The sequence below is a fragment of the Macaca mulatta genome, chromosome 6, assembly GCF_049350105.2.
Source record: "Macaca mulatta isolate MMU2019108-1 chromosome 6, T2T-MMU8v2.0, whole genome shotgun sequence".
NCBI lineage: Eukaryota > Metazoa > Chordata > Mammalia > Primates > Cercopithecidae > Macaca > Macaca mulatta.
In genome coordinates, this window is record NC_133411.1 from 157,336,884 (window position 1) to 157,356,887 (window position 20,004).

Consider the following 20,004-nt stretch of genomic DNA (forward strand, 5'->3'; position numbering starts at 1 on the left):
GGTCATACTTTGGAGTAAAGAAGGTGCATATCAGAAATGTAGTCTGCCTTGAGGGAGATGACCTGAAGAAGAAGTTCACATAGGCCCTGTAAGCAGGTTAAAGTTTGCTTAGGAAGTGAATTCAAAAGTTTAGGATTCCAAGGTATAAACAAGAAGGGGATTAAAAGTTTTGCGCTGGGCAGATGTCCTTGACCTACAAGCTCCAAGCCCTTTGGAGAGAGGCATGGATGGAGAAGACCTGGAGGGAGGCCTTTAAAACAGGTCTTTAAAACAGGGGTCTAGGGCAAAGGAGACTCTCTTGCATAGATGTAAAAGTGGTATTAGTGATACTTACTTTTCAAAACTATTATGAAGATTAACAGATATGGAAGGAAAGTACCTAGAAACTATAACAATTTCAAATTATGTACGTGATGTTGTTTATGTTGTTGTTATTGTTGGCATTGTTATTAGAATATGCTTGCTAAACCATTAGGTGATACAGGAACACAGGTAGTATTTGGATAAAACTGATTACTATGGACCCTATAACACATTGAAAGACATTTTCATTAGTTATTTTATGAAGGTGAATCTACATTTGTGATGGCTGTTGATTTGAAGAAGCTCTCCAGATCAGCAGAATAGGGGGTATTCCTGAGGGATTTGAGGTTATGTATCCCTATATCTGTTTTCTGGTTCTAACCATTCTTTTTCTATATGAAGCCTTCTCATAGGTCAGCAAATATAGTTGGCCCTTTATATCCATGGGTTCCACATCCATGGATTCAATCAATTGCATATCAAAAATATTTGGAAAAATAAAAGATGATCGTATCTGTACTAAACATGTACGATTCTTTTGTTTTTATTCCTTCAACAATATAGTATAATATTTACATTGCATTTACAATGTATTAGGTATTATAAGTAATCTAGAGATGTTTTAAAGTATATGGGAAGATGTGTATAGATTATATGCAAATATTATACCATTTTATATAAGGGACTTGGTAATCTGTGATTTTGGTATCTGTGGGGAATCCTGGAGCCAATTCCCCATGGCTACTGAGAGACACAGTATTTCTAGCATGTGTTTTACCACCTTGAATTACTAAAAGGTAATTTAATAATCAACATGAAATATCTTGCTTGAATATAATGTGAGTATAGGGGTTTGGCTGACATTACCAGGTCATCTCTTTTGAATCCACCTTACCACCTTGGTCACCTCAACGCAAGAGAGTAGCACTTGACTCCTGTCCCTTTGTCTTTGCCTTTGCCTTTGCCTCTGCCTCTGTCTTCAGTGTATATCTCCCTTCCACCATTGTCATTACTCTTCCCAAGGCAACAGCAGTCCCTTAAATACCTTCTGTCCACAAAGTTTAGAGATACTGTCATCTCACAGATGGGTGAGTATACTTTTCAGCTGGAGGGAATTTTGGAAATTCATTTCTATGACTATTGAGAAATCATTGAATCACAGAATCACAGCGTCTAAAAAAAGACTATGTAAACATCTTCTCCTTCAACTTCTCACTCATAAAGAAATCTCATTCCCCATGTTTGAGAGATCATCATTCACCTTTTCCTTCTGTCTCAACAGCCCTGAAGACGAGGTATTAAGGCCTCCATAAGGCAGCTTGTTTTCATTGTTAGGCATCTTGAGTGTTCAGAAAATCGTTCCTTCAAGACACCGTGGCTTGCGCCTATAATCTCAGCTACTTGAAAGGGTAGGTGGGAGGATTGCTTGAGGCCAGGAGTTTGAGACAATTGCTTATTCACTTAATCTTTTAACCCATATAATGTGTCAGGCATTGGGCTAAGAGCCCAAGATGCAATGATAAATAGAATAGTCCTTATATTCAACAAACTCTTTATGTTGAACCAAAATGCTAAATAATATAGTAAAGTTGGCAAGCTCTGGAGTCAGATTTCCTAGGTTTGAATTCCACCGGTAACACTCGTTATCACTGTGGCCTTGAGGGAACAATTTAACCATTTTTGCCTCAATCTTCTCATCTGCGTATTGGAGATACTTATATTAATAGTACCTACTAACAGAGTTTTTATGAGAAATAATGTAAATGTTAGCTATTTGTCCTAATCTGTGTCTGGAGACCAAAAATGAGCTTTTTATTCTACTTGAAGGCCCAAAGGAGCTGAAAGACACCTCATGTCTTCCTAAATCTTTACCTCTCCATAGTAAATTATCCCAGTTCTTTTATCCATTCATGAGACTTGGTATCCAGATCCATCAACATCTTGATCTCCCTAGAGTTTCACTCCAAGTGTAGCATTTGGAACTCACCCCAAATTTGGTTTGACAGGAGAGCATTTTCCTAACTGGTCTAGACATTATGCCTTAGAATTTTTTAAAAAAACCCTTAGGATCCTTTGGGATAGCTATTTATTTCACAGGTAAGAAAACATGCCCCAAAATGAGGCAGAATTTAACATTCTACTAAGTACTGACAGACACAGAAAGAGAGCCCAGGCCTTTTGGCTCAATCTTTCTTTTTACTCCATTGCTCTATAGAGTACTTTTCTGTTCTAAGATATTTCATTTTTGTTATTCAAACTCTCCTATTAATGAACCAAACTGGGTCCCTTTGCCCATGTGCAACAGAAAGCCAAACACCAAAGTGCCAGGATTTCGCAGCAAGAAAGGTTTATTGCGACTTAACTGGCAAGAGGAGAGAAGAAAAATGATCAAATCTGTCTCACCAAGCTGGGGGCTGGGTTGAGTTTTATAAGTATAGGGTAATGAGGTGTGATCTGATTACACCTTGCAATGAGGTGGTGCCAGTAGGCAATGATCTGATGGATCCTGGATCCTACCATGCAGTGTTCACTTTTTAATTCAATTCCCACTCCTCAGTCCAAGCACTTAGGTTCTCCTTGTGGTTGCACCCTTGGTTCATATGGACATGCTCACTTCAACCTGGGGATTCATAGCAGCTGAAAAACAGCTCACAACTTTGTTACATAAAAGCTGAGCCAAATTGGTCTGGTGCAGTTACACCAGCACTTTGAGAGGAACCTGGTATCCCTAGGAAATCTGAAAATCATTCATTTTTTTAAGACTTACTTCCTTAAGAGTTAGACCTCATTTTCTCGTGTCTTTGATTTGGTAACAATATGAACTAAGCCCCACAGCATCTGGTCAAAACACAATCTTCAGTATAGAATCACTGATTTTCCATGCTGCTATAAAGACACATGCACACGTATGTTTATTGTGGCACTATTCACAATAGCAAAGACTTGGAATCAACCCAAATGTCCATCAGTGACAGACTGGATTAAGAAAATGTGGCACATATACACTGTGGAATACTATGCAGCCATAAAAAAAGGATGAGTTCGTGTCCTTTGTAGGGACATGGATGCAGCTGGAAACCATCATTCTCAGCAAACTTGCAAGAACAGAAAACCAAACACCGCATGTTCTCACTCATAGGTGGGAACTGAATGAGATCACTTGGACACGGGAAGGGGAACATCACACACTGGGGCCTATTGTGGGAAGTGGGGAGGGGGGAGGGATGGCATTGGGAGTTATACCTGATGTATATGATGAGTTGATGGGTGCTGACGCGTTAATGGGTGCAGCACACCACCATAGCACATATATACATATGTAACAAATCTGCATGTTGTGCACATGTACCCTAGAACTTAAAACAACAACAACAAAAAGAATCACTGATTTTATAAGATCTCCAGGTCCTTGCCTTGTTAGGCCAGGTATTACACCAAAAATTGTACATAATGGCCTTGAGTTTCCATGGATACTCTTTTTATTTATTTAATATGTTTTATGTTAAATACAAGATAGTAGGTGCTACCTCTAGGGAGGTAGGAATGAGTACGATAACAAGGGAAAAAGAGTTTGCTCTGACAGAACAAATGCCTTTAGGGAATAAGGGAGAAAAAGATCTAGAAAATTAGCTCTTTAGTGTAAAATTGTGGTCCCCTAATCTGTCATTTCTTTATTAGAGGTGAATCAGAATCTCCTTAATTCAAATACATACATACATACATATATATGTGTGTGTGTGTATGTATATATAGATATATATGTGTATATGTATAGACATATACATACACACACACACACACACACACACAAGCAGTCCTCCAGATCCCAGGGTTCAACTAACTGTACACCAAATATTCTTTTAGAAGACCACAAAAACAACAATACAACAATTGAAAAAGTACAAATAAAAAATTCAACATGACAAATACTTACACAGCATTTACATTGTATTATGTATAAGTACAGTCATCCCTCGTTATTCTTCGGGATTCAAGGACACCTGTATATACCAAAATCTGCTCAAACTCAAGTTTCACAGTTGGTCCTGTGGAACCTGTATATATCAAGTAGGACTTGTATACTATACTTTCAGCTGAAGTTTGACTGCAGATGTGGAATCTGTAGAAATGGAGAGCTGACTGTATTTGTTGGGAAAAAAACCCTGCATATAAGTGGACCCATGAAGTTCAAATCTACCTTGTAGAGATGATTTAAAATATACAGGAGGATGTGTGAAGGTTATATGCAAATACTATCCCACTTTATATAAAGACTTGAGCATCCACAGATTTTGGTTATTTACAGGGTACTAGAACCAATTCCCTACAGATACTGAGGGAGGACTATACATATATATACGCAGTCTGAGTCATTCTCTGGATCTACCAAATAAGAATCTTGAGATTGCTAGAGCAGAATTAGAAGGCAAACATGTAAATTTTGAAAACCTTCCCCAGAATTACTCATACTAAGTTAATCTTTTTCACATTTGTTTCTTGCAAGAAAAAGCAGAATGCACTTCCATGGAACTGAATAATAAACCATCAAACAAAACAATGTTAAATCATGCTGTCATACCACAGCTCTACAGCCTGTTAAGGATGAAATATTTTCCCCTGGAAGCCTTCTTGGTCTTTGATGGCCTGATGCTATGGTATTGATGTGATTTGTTCCCACCAAAATTCATGTTCAAATTTGACCCCCTTTGTGGTGGTATTGGGAGGTATGGCCTAATGGGAAATGTTTGGGTCATTAGAGCGGATACCTTATTAATAGATGAATGCCCTCCCTCAGGAATGGATGAATTCTAGATATCCTGGGAATGGATTAGTTCCCTCAAGCTAGTTATTTAGAAGTCTGACTTCCTCAACTTCTCTCATTTGCTCTCTCCTTCAACATGTAATCCCTTTGCACAAGTTCACTCTCCTTCCATTTTTCACCATGAGTGAACAGACTGAGGTTCTCACCAGCAGTCGAGCAGATGCCAGCACATGCCTCTTAAACTTGCCAACCTGTAGAACTGCCAGCTAAATAAACCTCTTTCTTTATAAACTTATAAACCCAACCTCAGGTATTCAGTTATAGCAACACAGAGCAGACTAAGTCAACTGGTGACTTTGCCTTAAGTGCCACATGTAAATAGATCACTTGCCAAGTGACTTCATAATGGGGTCTGAGGTTCTCACAATAGAACCATAGTCTTTGATTCAGCAAGAGAACTCAGCCTTTAGGAATTTGCTAGAAAACTCTGGACTGAAAATACTCAGGTGGATGAATCACTTTGTTCCTTATGGAAAAGATGGAAACATTCTTCCTGGTTATCTCGGCTACTGGCTATTTTTCATGTAAGCATTTGTTAAAGAAACTTGGGGAAAGAATAAACATTTGATATTCCAGGGGAAGTAACAAGCTCACAATAACTTCTTTCTAGATGTTGTAATTTTTGAAACTTTGAGACTTTCCTCAGAGATGAAAAAGTATCTATCTTAAATAGAGTAACTATCAGTGGTTTAATCCAGTTTTTAATATTCCAAGAATTCTGCCAAAGATAGCTTCAGAATTTAAATATTTTAAGGAATGATCTATGAAAGTTGTACTCAATATCTGACTAATAATTTGGACTTCTGAATTCATAATCAATTTTGGCTCTGCTCCCTCTTTTTCCTAATTATTTCCCATCATACTCTTCACACACACTGGTATTTTGTTATGTTAGCCTGTACACAGAAATGCATTCTATGCAAAGCAGTGTCAGTTTTTTACAGGGCGTACTATTAGGACACCACCAGATGTTATCAAATTCCAAGAGAGGACTCAACTTTTTCTAATTAACTCCAACAAAATGGCACCAATAAGGTAAGCCCATGTAAGACTGAATCTGCTAGCTGAATGGTGCAGGTAGAATGAGGAGGCAAGGAGAAAGCTCAGCTGCAGTAGCTGAAAGAAGTCAAGGCTCTCAAGTAAAACATAAAATATGAAGGTGAAATACAGTGTCAATAGTTTGGGTAAATGGATTTGACACAGAGGTCCCCAGCAAAAGAGGCTTCCTTGTATGCCGGTTGAATTTAGAAAAAGGGTACATTCGAGATGCAATAATCTGAAAACAAACGCAGGTATCTAAGATTTCTGTCAGTAAATGACCAAGATGACTATGAAGAATGAAACCTTTCTCTAAAATAAGACTACATGATGTTTGAACAGCTCAGCAATGGATGGTACTGCTGAGCCTCAGAGGATGATGCTTGAGTTTAAATATCCCCCGCCTAAGGTCAACATTAAACCTAGGAACAGGATAAGTTTGAATTCCCAGGTAAGACATTAGATGTCCCAGTAGGACATTAAGAAGAAGAAGGAAATAGTGTTTGGGAACCAGAAGACATGGCCAGATAAACTGTTTGTGTGAAGAAGCCACTTATTTTTTCATGACTTTCATGGTTATTAATTTATCTGTGATTACTTAATGGGCTAGCTAGCTATACACATTTCAACACTGCATTATTTTATTTAATATTTTATTCTAGGCATTTTTATTTCAGATATTTTTGGTGACAGTCCTTTTAAGGTAAGTTTTCCACTTTCTGCCTAAGAATAATTTTTCTAATCTTAGTCTTACAGAATTTCTATAAGGTTGAACATATAAAACTGCCAATATCTGACTGTTTTGAGTCTACATAATAGCAATTTCATATGGTTCAATTTAAATACCTCTGTCAAAACAGGTCCTGAGAAAATCAGGACTCATCTCTGACTCTTACTGCTCCTGCATTCCCTTAGATACCACTGGCAATTCAAGCTCCTAATTTTTGTTTTTTAATGTATTTTATTTCCTCTTTCTAACTTCAATACTTTTGCCTAGGTTAAGTCCTCCTCGTTACTTGCCCATATTGTTGTGATATGCATCTAGTGCTTCTAGATACCATCTGGTGGTTTCCTTGCATTTAGTCTGATTCAGGAGTTGGCAAATTATAGCCACCTGTTTTTGAAAATAGAGTTTTCTTGGAACACGGGCACACTTTGTTTATATATTATCTATGGCCATTTTCAAGCTGGTACAGAGTTGGGTTGTTGCCATAGAGGCCAAATGACCTAAAAATTATAAAACATTTACTACCTGGCTCTTAACAGAAATAGTTTGCTAACCCCTGCTCTAATCTCTATAACCTTGAGAATGGACTTTCTAAAATGCAAATCTGATTGAGACTTCTTCTTATTTAAAACAATGACTCTAAGTATTCTCAGGATACATTTTTTGCATGTTTTACAATACCCCCCAACTTAATCCAGCCTCTTTCTACCTAAAAGTATAACTTCCTTATTAGTTAAACTATTTTGGAGTTCATGCTATTCTAGTTTTGTGTCTTGGTGCATACAACTCCCTCTAATTAAACATCCTTCTTTCCATATACATATTCAATTTTAAAGGTCATTTGCATCTCTTAAAAGCCCAGTAAAGCATCTAGTCTTTGGTAAAATCTTTCCAAGTCTATATCATGTAGGTTAAATCACTGAAAGAGGAGATAAGAGACATACACTGTTTCTCCAAAGAGTGAGTTGAGTACCTTCTGATAGCATTAAAAATAATTTTAGTTAATATGCCAATGAATCACTTTCATTTCAATAATTACAGCTGTTCTTTCATCTGTTAGAAAAAATACATTTACAACTTCAAACCCAAGATATCATGGACATTCACATTTAGGACAAATCTAAGATTGGTAGGTAAATTTAAAAAGTGAGCCAATTTAAAGCAAAATATTTGTAAAGAAAAATGACACATGAATTTGAAAGGAATCACAAACCAAGTTACTGAAGTTCAGGAAACACTGCTGTGATGAGAGGCAGTGAAGTCTTATAGCCTGATATACTGGATAAACGGACACACTGTAATCTGAATCACTGGAGTAGGAGACTGTGGCAGCTCATTCCTAATCTCGTTATATAATAATTACAAACTTTCCAAGCCTCCTCCCATCCATAGAAAAATCATTTTAATATTCAAGGTCCTCCAACTCTGGTGATACTGAAACAAAGGAAAATAAAATGGGAAGATTTAGGAAAACATAAACCTGCTAGCTTCTTATTATTCCAGAATCCTAATCCCCAGAGGACTAAAGTACACTCGATGCTAGAGTGGGACCACAAAACGCATCCTTTTCCAGGCACCACAATTAAAAGGGGGAATTTGATGAACCAAAATGATTCCAGAGGAACCTGGACAGTGCTTACAGTAATTCCCAGACAGTAGTTATAGTCATTTTTCTCATTTCTCAGAATGGTTTCTTTTTATTTTTCTAACAAATTACAGATATGCATTACACAACCAAGGATCTGGCTGTATAGACTAGGTTGCCCCGCAAGATAGAAACTCCAGCAACCTCAAAGGCTCTGGCTGCTGAATTTAAGAAAATATGGTTTTGATGTTTGAGGTTTGAAAGATAATTTATCATTATCTCCTCTCTACATAAAGTAGAACACCAGAACACTTACATTAGAAGCCATTAAGAGATAATTGCAGGATACAAAGTTTGACTTGTGAGTTTTGTTTTAGGTCCTTCAGTGCAGTCATTATCAAAAGAAGTTTACACAACAGAAACACATATGCTCCATAAGAGTCAGCCCATTATGTGCTTCTAATAACATTATTTATCCTAATTCCTGAGTGTACTGTTTCGTTAATATGTAAATGAAAACATGAAACCGAAAACAGAACCCTCTTTTGAGAATTTAATATGTAACTGACTGCAATCAACTATTTACTGTTTTGCAAAATGTTTGTGAATTCCTCAAAATGTGATTTTGTAAACTAAAAAGAAAAAAAAGAAAGTCATTGAAATCTCAGTTCCACTGTCCGACCCTGAGGGAATAGGGGGACAGGGAGTAAATAAATGGGACTTCAAATTTCATCTCCCACTTTAGAAGCCTCCCTTTATCTATTTTAAACAATAATTTCAATACGGGATTCCATGAAAAAAAAAAGTTCTTTTCCTAAAATGTAAATCATAGCTGTTAAGAAACATTACTTTTTTCAAGATAAGACTAAAGTAATAGGTTTCAGCACTCGAGGTCAGAAGCCCTTGGGTTGAATCCTGTTCCTGTGTTTGAGTGATATTTGGAAGTCTCATAACGCTTCCAAACCTCAAGTTCTCATCTATAAATCTGGAATGATATTTAGTGCTTCACTTGCTACATATGTTCCATCCACATTAACTCTTCTTTTTCGATATTTTCAAACCTACAAAGCTCTTTCCTGCTTCAGAAGCTTTGGGCAATCTCTCTCCTCCTACAACAATGTTTTCCCATGCTCTTCACAGGACTAATTCTTCTTCATTATTTGGGTTTCAGTCTAAATATATCTTCCCACAGATGGATTTCCTGACCATTCTATCTAAAATATATTCACTTCTGATATTTTTATGTTAATCTATTCATATTTCCTTTGTAATACTTGTCATAATGACCATATATTTTAATTTTGTTTCTTTATTTTTGGTCTATCACCCAACATAAGCTCCATGAAGTCAAAAGGCAGGTTTCTGATTAATTCCTAGCACTTAACACAGTATCTGCACCAAGTAAGACCTTAATAAGTACATTTTGAATGAATGAATAACTCAAAGGGTTCTTGGGCAGAATGAATGCGATAGTGGATATAAAACACATTTGCAAACCTAAATCACCCTTTAGAGGTAATTTTTTTAAGAAAAATTCACTACTTATTTTGGCTCAAACTCTCTGAATGGAACGTGTGTTTAAGAATGAAGATTCTGATCCTATAGAACTAGATTGGGACCTCAGCTCTTCTGCTTAAACTTATGTGACTTAGGGCAGAAAACATAACCTCAGTCATTATCTCAGAAGCTGGCTATGAGGATTGAAAAAGATAATGCATCAAGAGAGCTTAGCATAATCCCGGTCACATAGCAAGCCCTTAGTAAATAACAGATGAGTGACCTTTATTGCTACTAACTAGGGGACCAACAATTTCAGTTTTCCCTGGACTAAGGGTTTTCCTGGGACATGAGACTTTGCATACTAAAATAAGACAGTCACAGACAAACCAGAATGGTTGATCACTCTATCATAAACACACGTTTGTACTCAGCCCCTAGTGCTCTTTCCACATTTCCCAACTCACTCAGATCACATAACCTATACCATAGTCAGCTTTAGCCAGTATAGCAGTGTCTTCCAAATGGTATCAAAACCTCATCTGATAGGCCTTCATGTTGTGGTCATAATTCTATGGCATACATAGCGATTCCATAGAGGGAACAGAAACTGCATGGATGATTGCTGCTACTTCTCCCAAATGTATTATTAGCTAACCACATTTCATCCTTTCTCCAAATCTACTGTCTTACCCTTCTCTGCAATCCCAAGGATTCAGGGAAATAAAAAATAACTTCTCAGTGCTAAAAATGTATTCTTAGGATTTAAATTTTAATAGGATAAATAATAAATGTACTCTCTTAAACTATACAACTCAGTGGTCCTTAATATATACAAGAGAGTTGTACAACTATCACTGCTGTTTAATTTCAGAAAAATTTTCATTAAAAAGAAATCTCTACCCCTCTGTCATCTCCCCCACCCCAGTACCTGGAAATCACTAGTCTACTTTTTGTCTTTATAGATTTGCCTATTATGGACAATTCATATAAATGGAATAATATAACATGTGGCCTTTTTTGTCTTCCTTCATTTGGTATAGATTTTCAAAATTCATCCATGTTGTAGGATGCATGAGTTATTTGTGCCTTTTTATGGCTGAATATTTCATTGTATAGATATATCACATTTCATTTATCCATTCATCCATTAATGGACATGGGGTTGCTTCCACTTTGGGCTAGCATGAATAAAGTTGCTATGAACATCCATTTACTAGGTTTTGTGTGAACACATGCTTTTATTTATCTTGGGTATAAACCTATGAGTTAAATTGCTGAGGCATATGATAACTTTAACTGAGGAACAACCAAACTGTTTTTCAATCAGCTGCAGAATTTTACAATCCCAGTAAAAGTATGAGAGTTCTAATTTCTCCACATCTTTACCAACACGTGTTATTGCTCATCTTTTTAATGATAACCATCCTAATAGGTGTGAGGTGGTATCATAATCATGAAAACCATGGTTATGATTTTCATTTCCCAAAAGATTTAATGTTATATATATTTTCATAGGCTTATTAGCCATTTGTGTATCTTCTTTTAAGAAATGTCTATTCAAATCCTTTGCTCACTTTTTACTCAGATTATTTACCTTTTTATTGTTGAGCTGTAAGAGATTTTTATATATTCTGGATACTAGCTCCTTAATGGATGTTGATTTACAGATATTTTCTCTCATTATGTGGGTTTTCTTTTCACTTTATTAATAGTGTCCTTTGAAGTGCAGGAGATTTTAATTTCATAAAGTACAATTTATCTATTGCTGCTTGTGTTTTTGGTGTCATATCTAAGAAAACATTGCTTAATCCAAGATCACAAAGATCTCTGTTTTCTTCCAAACGTTTTAAATTTTAACTGTTACATTCAGGTCTTTGACTCATATTGAGTTAGATTTGTATATGGTGTGAGGCAGGGAATTCAGCTGTATTGTTTAGTATGTAGATACACAGTTATCCCAGCACTGTTTGTTGAAAATATTTATCTTTCCTCATTTAATTGTTTTATAACCCTCACTGAAAATCAACTGACCATAAATATAAGGATTTATTTTTGAACTTTCAATTTTGTTCTGTTGGTCTATATGTCTATCTATGTGCCAATACCACACTCTCTTGATTATTTAGATTTTCATAGTAAGCTTTGAAGTCAAGAAGTATGCATTCTTCAACTTTGCTCATTTGCAGATTGTTTAGCTATTCTGGGTACTATCCTCAAAAAGTATTAAAGGTATTGCCAAAGAATAATGTATAGATATGTTCTGCACAATAGTTCTAAGGGTAAAATACAAAAAAAAAATCTAATAATATATAATTAGTTTCTAATAATATAATCCATAATTATAGTGCATCTATAATACTTTCTGGAAAAGAGTTAGTAAATGAAATTGTGTCACTGTCTATGGTAATGCTACAAATATCAATGTTCTAATGCCCGCTAACTTTATTTGCATGAAAGCCAATATTTTCCAAAGTTTCCATTTTCCAACTAGTTCTTAGCATCTCCAGACACAATAGTGGAACTTGAGGGAAGTACAGTTTTCTCACATAAGATCTTCTTTTTCCATTGTTGTGCTGCCACTTAAATATCCTTATCCATGATTCTCTGATGTTTACTACACCTCCACCCTACTGCTCAGCTTCTTCTTATTCCAGGTCAGTTGAGAAATCTATTTTGCTTCCCATGCCCACTATTTCAGAGGGAGTTTATGCATAAGAATAATCTGGCTCCTCCACTTTTATACTTATCTCTGTTAGCCTGAAGTTGCTTTCTTCTAAGTTTATCAAGGCATTCCAAATGTGTGGCCAGGTCATGTTCATAATAAAGTGAGGGTGACAAGCATATCTTTACACTAACTGTACATGTGCCTCCCTCCATCCTTCAAGCCCCAGCTCGGGTTCTCCCTGGTACTGTGTTTCTGCATTGGAGAAGTCAAAGGTTGATCCACTTTAGTACACCAAAGCTCTCTAGCTTTTTGCCTACAGGCTCATCCTTTTTTAGCTCTACATGATTTATTTAAAAACCTCACTAGACATCACCTATTAACTTTTCAAAAAATAATCATGACCTAACATTAAGTTTGCAAAATATATCAAATGATGCATATAGTATGATTAAACTTTAAAAAAAAGTATTTATTGTATATACTCAGAAACATAAAATATTTAAGAGAATAAATAATGAGGGATCTTTTGAAAACCTATAAATAGGCCTGATTTCAATTTAGTGCTTATTACATACCAAGCACTGTCCTTGGCACCATATATAAATTATCTCATTCAGTATTCAAAACAAGTACTCCAAAGTTGACTGCCTTGCCTAATGTCAAATAGGAAGCACTTATGGAAGATGAATAATATTCCTTACCACTTCACAGTAGTTCCTATGGGGCTATTGTTAAATTTTCTTTAAATGGGCCACTTTTTGAGAGGATCACTTGAGGCCAGGAGTTCGAGATCAGCCTGGCCAACAGGATGGAACCCCGTCTCTAATAAAAATACAAAAAAAAAAAAAAAAAAAAATAGCCAGGCGTGGTGGCAGGTGCCTGTAATCCCAGCTACTTGGGAGGCTGGGGCAGGAGAATTGCTTGAACCTGAGAGGCAGAGGTTGCAGTGGGCCGAGATTGCGCCATTGCACTCCAGCTGACAGTGAGACCATGTTTAAAAAAAAAAAATAGGCCACTTTTGCATGAAATATGCACGCAAAATTTCACTGACTATAACTTAGTATAAAATTTAGTATTTTGATTGGTATTGTTACTACATTTCTGCTGAAGAAGACAGATATTTTTCATTTTTGTTTTCCACACTCCTGAGTTTATCCTGTTCTTAACCATTATGGTCTTTGCCTCAATAATGAGTATGCTTCCTGTATTATGGTCTTTGTCTCAATAATAAGTATTCTTGAGGTTCATACAGCATATCCAAATAGGCTCAAAAGCCTATATCCAGATAGGCTCAAAAGAGCTTATCTCAGTAGGTAACCATCATTATAGTCATTTTATCAACAAGGTAGTTCCGATTCAGAGAAGAGAAAAGATTTTCCCAAGGTACCTTATCAATTCATTGATTTCCTCATCCTCTACTTTTTAACATACAGGTTTACACATTTGTTAAAAGCTCTAATAATGTTTTGCCATGATTACAAATCAGAAGCGTCTCCAGGGTGAAAGTGCATAATGAGGGGAGAGGCAAATCTTTGTAGCTATGGGCTATTTGTAAGCCAGGAGTTTACAAATCAAGTTCTCTCTCCATTTAGCTATCTATCTATCTATCTATCTATCTATCTATCTATCTATCTATCTATCTATCCTCACTCTGTTACTCAGGCTGGAGTTCACTGGCGTGATCTTGGCTCACTGCAACCTCCGCCTCTTGAGCTCATTCTCTCCCCTTTCAAAAAATTATTGTATAATATAGAGATTATAATATGCAACTAGGCTGGACAAGAAAGATTATATTTCATATTAATGGTTTCTAAATATTTATATCAATTTCTCTTAGAGCTTTCAATCTTACTCTCAACATTCAATACCATGGAAAATGCAGAAAGGCCCCTGCATCTTGAATATGAAGTGATTTTTCTGTTTTTCATGAATGAAACCATTTGAATCAAGCATCATCTCTCATTCATAAAGTAGAATTCATTATATTACCTTATTTTTCAAAGAAAAGCAATAAATCTTATTTTACAGAGAGTTCCTCTTTGACTTGAGATATATTTAATTACATATATCAGAACTGTTTGGTTCCAGAAATACAGAGTTGAATAGGAAGTAACCCCTGACATTGGGCAATTCACAGTCTAATCAGCTAATTGGACAATTCTGTCATTTACTCAGTAAATACTCTTTAAGTACATATGAGATTGGGAGACTTGGCTAGACTTAGTCTTCAGTGGTCATCAAAACAGGTTTGTGCACTCATGCACTTTACAGTCCAGTGAGGGAGCAATAAAACAAAAGATTATCAAACAATATGACAAAATGTGAAAAGGAGTAAAACAACCCATGGCATGCAGAAGCTTGCCTTAGCATTGTAACAGGTTGGCCTCCTACTTACATCTGGGCCTTCATGTTCTCCATTTGAGATAAACAATTTCACAGAATGTTTACATCTGACAAAGCTACTCTGTGACTATGAGAAATCAAGACTAAGATAATACCACTTAAAAATCATGTCTAAACACAGGTAAAACATGAACATTATCAAAGTCACAAAATACCAAATATCGACTTATCTAGACTAATGTGACTGCTGCTTCTTCACCAATTACAACTTTAGCCTTAAGCTACTCTTCCTTCCTTCTAAATAATTACTCCCACTTTCTCAGGGCATTCAAACCAAAGCAAAGCCTCTTTTCCTTAAATCTTTTGCCGAATTAACCTAACATCTCAAATCCTACAATAAGACCTTTCTAATACCCTCTTACTGACATGCCTTATGGCTCCCAGGGGTGTGTGTTCTTATAAGCTGCAATGAATCATAAGCCCAATTTGTTCAACTATAGGTGTGTTCCTGGTGGTCTTTGGCTGGAAGAGTATGACAAAGGCAAAACTTGAAGGCAGCAATAATATCATTCCTGTTGCCCCTTTCCTCCCTTCTCCACAGGAATTCACAAGGGCATGAAGAAAATGAAAACAGATGGTCATGAACTCTTAAATTAAGGAGTAGGAAATATTTTATTCATGTATGTATTTATTCATTGAGTCATATGTTATCTCGTTCCAAAAATAACTTAATGGTGGCTGATCTTATTCAGAGGATTCAAAGGTACAGAGTAGAGGGCAACTCCCTGAGAACTGTTATATAAAGACAACATCCTGGCAAAAGAAACACCCAACAATAATGAAAATGGTAGGATGAGGGCACTCCAAATGACTCTGATGTTTAACAAGATACCTCCTTTTCCCATAGCTGAGGTTCCCCCTATGCTTTTCTTAACCAGGGATGACATATTAATCACCTACTGTCAGGTTCTACCTGGCTTCCTGTCACCATAAGTATCTTCTTCCCTTCAATAGAAACTCTTCATTCCCCTCCCCATTCTCAGTCCCTATTCCCTACAGATAGCAAGCTCAGTCTGGTCTCAGGATCCAGAAAAAAAAAAAAAAAATCCTCATTTTTTAGTCTTGAAGAATTTAAGAAGCTCTAGTTAAATCCTCAGGCAAATCTAAACCAATCAAGTCACTCTTGGCTTAACCTAATGATTTTCTAATAGAGCAGTACCATTCCCAAAAAGGGTATTTAAAGTATGTGGGGACTTAATTTTTACTTGTCACAATGACTGTCCTGCATAGGGAAAAACTAACCCATCCAGGATGCTGATAGTGCTCCTATTGAGAAACATCTCACCATAGATGTCACATGTCTATCACATCTAACCATCCTGCTTCTCCCCATGCCCACATCAGATATCAGTAATCAAATAGTACATGCCACTGAGCTGGATGTGGCCTCAAAATCTTTATCAACATAGTAATCCAGGCATGCCTTGTCATCAGATTTGACATGGAATATAAAACCTATTTGCTATTCCTGCACATAACCTTTTTAAAAAAGTTCTACTTTTTGTGGGTACATAGTGAGTATATGTATTTATGAGGTACATTAGACATTTTGATACAGGCATACAATGCATAATAATAACATCGGGGTAAATGGGATATCCATCATCTCAAGCATTTATCCTTTCTTTGTGTTACAAACAACCCAATTATGTAGTTATTTTTAGATGTACAATGAATTATTGTCGACTGTAGTCACTCTGCTATGCTATCAATACTACAGCTTACTCATGCTATCTAATTATATTTTTGTACCCATTAACCATCCCCCCCTTCCCTACCCCCCCTACCTCTGGTAAACATCATTCCACTCTTAACTCCATGACTTCAATTGTTTTAATTTTTAGCTACCACAAATGAGTGAGAACATGCATAATTTGTCTTTTTGTGCCTGGTGTATTTCACTTAATATAATGACCTCCAGTTCCACTCATGCTGTTGCAAATGTCAAGGTCTCATTCTTTTTTATGGCTTTTTCTTTTTAAGACAAAAAATAGCTTCATGGTTCTTAAGATGAAGTCCTTCATCCTACTCTATTTTCTACGCCTGTAGTCATGCCTTGGTCATCTGACCACTCTCCAAGTCCTTCTGAGACAGGGCCCCTTTCAGGAATGTGAACCCTATGGCTGAGACCTTGCAACATTTCAACAGATCTCTTTGACAGTAAATGCCTCCCAGCATTACCACTCTGAACATTCCTTGCTCCTAATGCAAAGTGAGCTACACCCTCTAGTGGGCAAACCATATGTAGTTCATTGAACTTTGGAAGAGTAACATCCTTTGCCTACTACCTACCACCTCCAGTAAGGATCAGGCTCCCCAGATTTTACAAGAAAAAAAAAAGCAGGGGATGGGGGAATAGGGGAATGGGAGATATTATGGCTCCTCTGCCTGAAAACTCCAGGTGAATCTGAATTTAGTAACAGCTGGATTCAGGGTCTCCAAAACTTCTGCTGGAAATTTCTTTCTCAAGTTCTTGGATCCATCCCTACTTTCTCTAGTGTGGTTTTTATTCTCAGGCAGACTTTCCCCACCCCACGCCACCTCTATCCGTAGTGGTAGACCCTGGCAGCTTACAGTTATAATGTCATCAGTAGAACAGCACCTTCCTTTTCTAAGAAGTCTTCTAACGAAAGGTTTGAGTCTTATTACACTAGTTGGAATAAAAATTCTTGAACCAGTCATAGCTACAAGCATGCTTAACTCTCATTGAAATGGAGCAAATTATAAGGTCCTACAGGAGCCAGAGATAAGTTGGTATTACTGTATGAACTAGAAGGGGATAAAGAATTGTTCCCCAAAGGAATATTGAAGAACTATTGCCAGAGGAGAAATAAATGCAGGTCAAGCAAACAACAGATGCTTCAACACTATACTTTCTATATACTGTCTTTGAGTCTAAGATTGTTCTCAGGCCTGCCCCAAGCTCAATCCCTTGCTATACTGCTGTCCTTACTGCAGTAAACTGTTTTGCCTGTTTTTGCTATAATAAGTTTTGGTATTGTCAGGAGCAGAAACTTTTTATCTTGGTAGAAAGCATAAAAATGTCACCTAGAGATCTTAGCCTTCTGGTGCCCACACTTTTATATCCAAATGACATGACTTGATCTTCCATTCCACAAACCACAGGAAGACTGGTGTCCTTCCAATTGCAGAGAATCCCAGGACCTCTATGTCCTTATGGTAACTATGTGCTCTGTATCTTTAATTTTGCAAAGTTCTCCATCAGCACCTCATTTCATCTTTGGATGCTGCTGCCTCACTCCCCACTTTGGTGCAGATGACTCCACAGCCACTGCACACCTGCTATCTTACTTCACTCCTCAAGCACTTTCAAGGCTATTTAGGGGAACAAATGTTTTCTGAAGATTTGGAATAATGGAGGAGGACAATGGCTAACACGGCCTATGAAATATGTCAGAATACTTTCAGTTAAGAGAGATGAAAATCTAAATGAAACAGCTTAGGTCAAGCAAGAAATGTGTAGACTCATGCAATTAGGAGGATTCAGGGTGGGTCGTAATTCAGGCACAGCTTTATCCATGGACTCAGGTATTGTCAGAAGTCTCAGTCTCCATCTCTGCCCTCTGCTTGTCTCTGGATTTTATTAAATGCTGGTTTCATCATCTCCCATACAAACTCTATCTACCAGATAAGAAAAATAGCTGCAGCCACTCCAGTCTCATGTCCTTACAGCTCATGCTAAAAAAAAGGGGGGGGAGTGGGCGGGGGTTGGGAATGGGAAGAAGAGAATCCTGGAGGCCAACCAAACATTCCCCGCAATCAATATGCAACTGTGGTCCCCAGACATGAGAAATAGAAGCTTTTCTTACATGATTAAATGTCTATGCCAAAAGGTCAAATTTAAGCAAAGAAATGAGGATCAAACCACACCTATTATTATTATTTAGCACTAAGAAACAGTATATGAATAATTAATATGTAAAATGTCATATTTTCAAAAACTATAGCATGTTAAGGAATTAGATGAGTCTTATGATTGAAATTTTAAATTTTTAATCAAGTATTGGCTTAAACTTAGAATATTAAGTTGAAGAGATGAGAATTTTATTAAGACTAAAGATTACTGGCTGTTTGAGAAGTTGTCATTTGCCATATTTGTATGTTTAATAGAGTTATGAGTTTTATTTAAATATTTAGGAAGGTTTGGTTTATTAAACCATTGAAATGCTTAAAAGGAAAAATCGAGGGTATTATATGTATTCATTTGTTCATTAATTCCTTTATTGGACAAAACTTAACTATGTATCTACCCCCATCTGTTTATTTTTGAAAAACTGGTCTATTAGTATGGTTATTTGATTTCTGTCCCCCAACTCCTCAACCAAACTGCCCATAGAAACCTATCTACTTCTCATCACAATTCTTCTTTTGTACCTAACAGTGTCTGGCCCTAGAGCAAGCCCTCAGAAAATACTTGCTGAATGAATGAATGAACCATGTGAGGCTCAAAATACAACTAACTTATAAAAGAAGCACAATTGTTTTCTCCTAGTTACTTGTGGAACATAAGGACCATCAGTTTCCGTCCCACTATTATACTTACCTAGATGGGCCCAGCTCACCAGCAACTTATTTTTCTTCCCTTGCAATAGCTGAATAAGATTGATCCACCTTCTGCCTACAGGGGAACAAACTGTTCACTCACCTAGGGCTGGAGACTCATCAGGTATATGAGGGGAAGCAGTGAGTCCTATGCTCAGCTAAAATATGTTATGTGTGAAGGGAAATAAGATTGAAAAGGTAGGCTGAAACCAATGCATACTGTACCTGGGAAGTCTGATAAACAAGTTATATATACATCATTTAAGCCTCAGTTTAAGCAAAAAAGAGACATTGAAAGTTTTTTCTAAAAAAAAAAAAAAAAACCACTTTATTGAAGTATGATTGACATACAAAAATTGCATATATTTAATATATAAGACTTGATGAGTCTGAAGATA

The 20,004-nt window shown here is 36.6% G+C and overlaps 1 long non-coding RNA gene across 3 annotated transcripts in view; it reads right to left on the reverse strand.

Annotated features, from left to right (window-relative positions):
* Positions 1–20,004, reverse strand: part of LOC106998993 (uncharacterized) — a 95,952-nt gene that overhangs the window by 70,564 nt on the left and 5,384 nt on the right. The gene's annotated exons all lie outside the window — the stretch shown is intronic.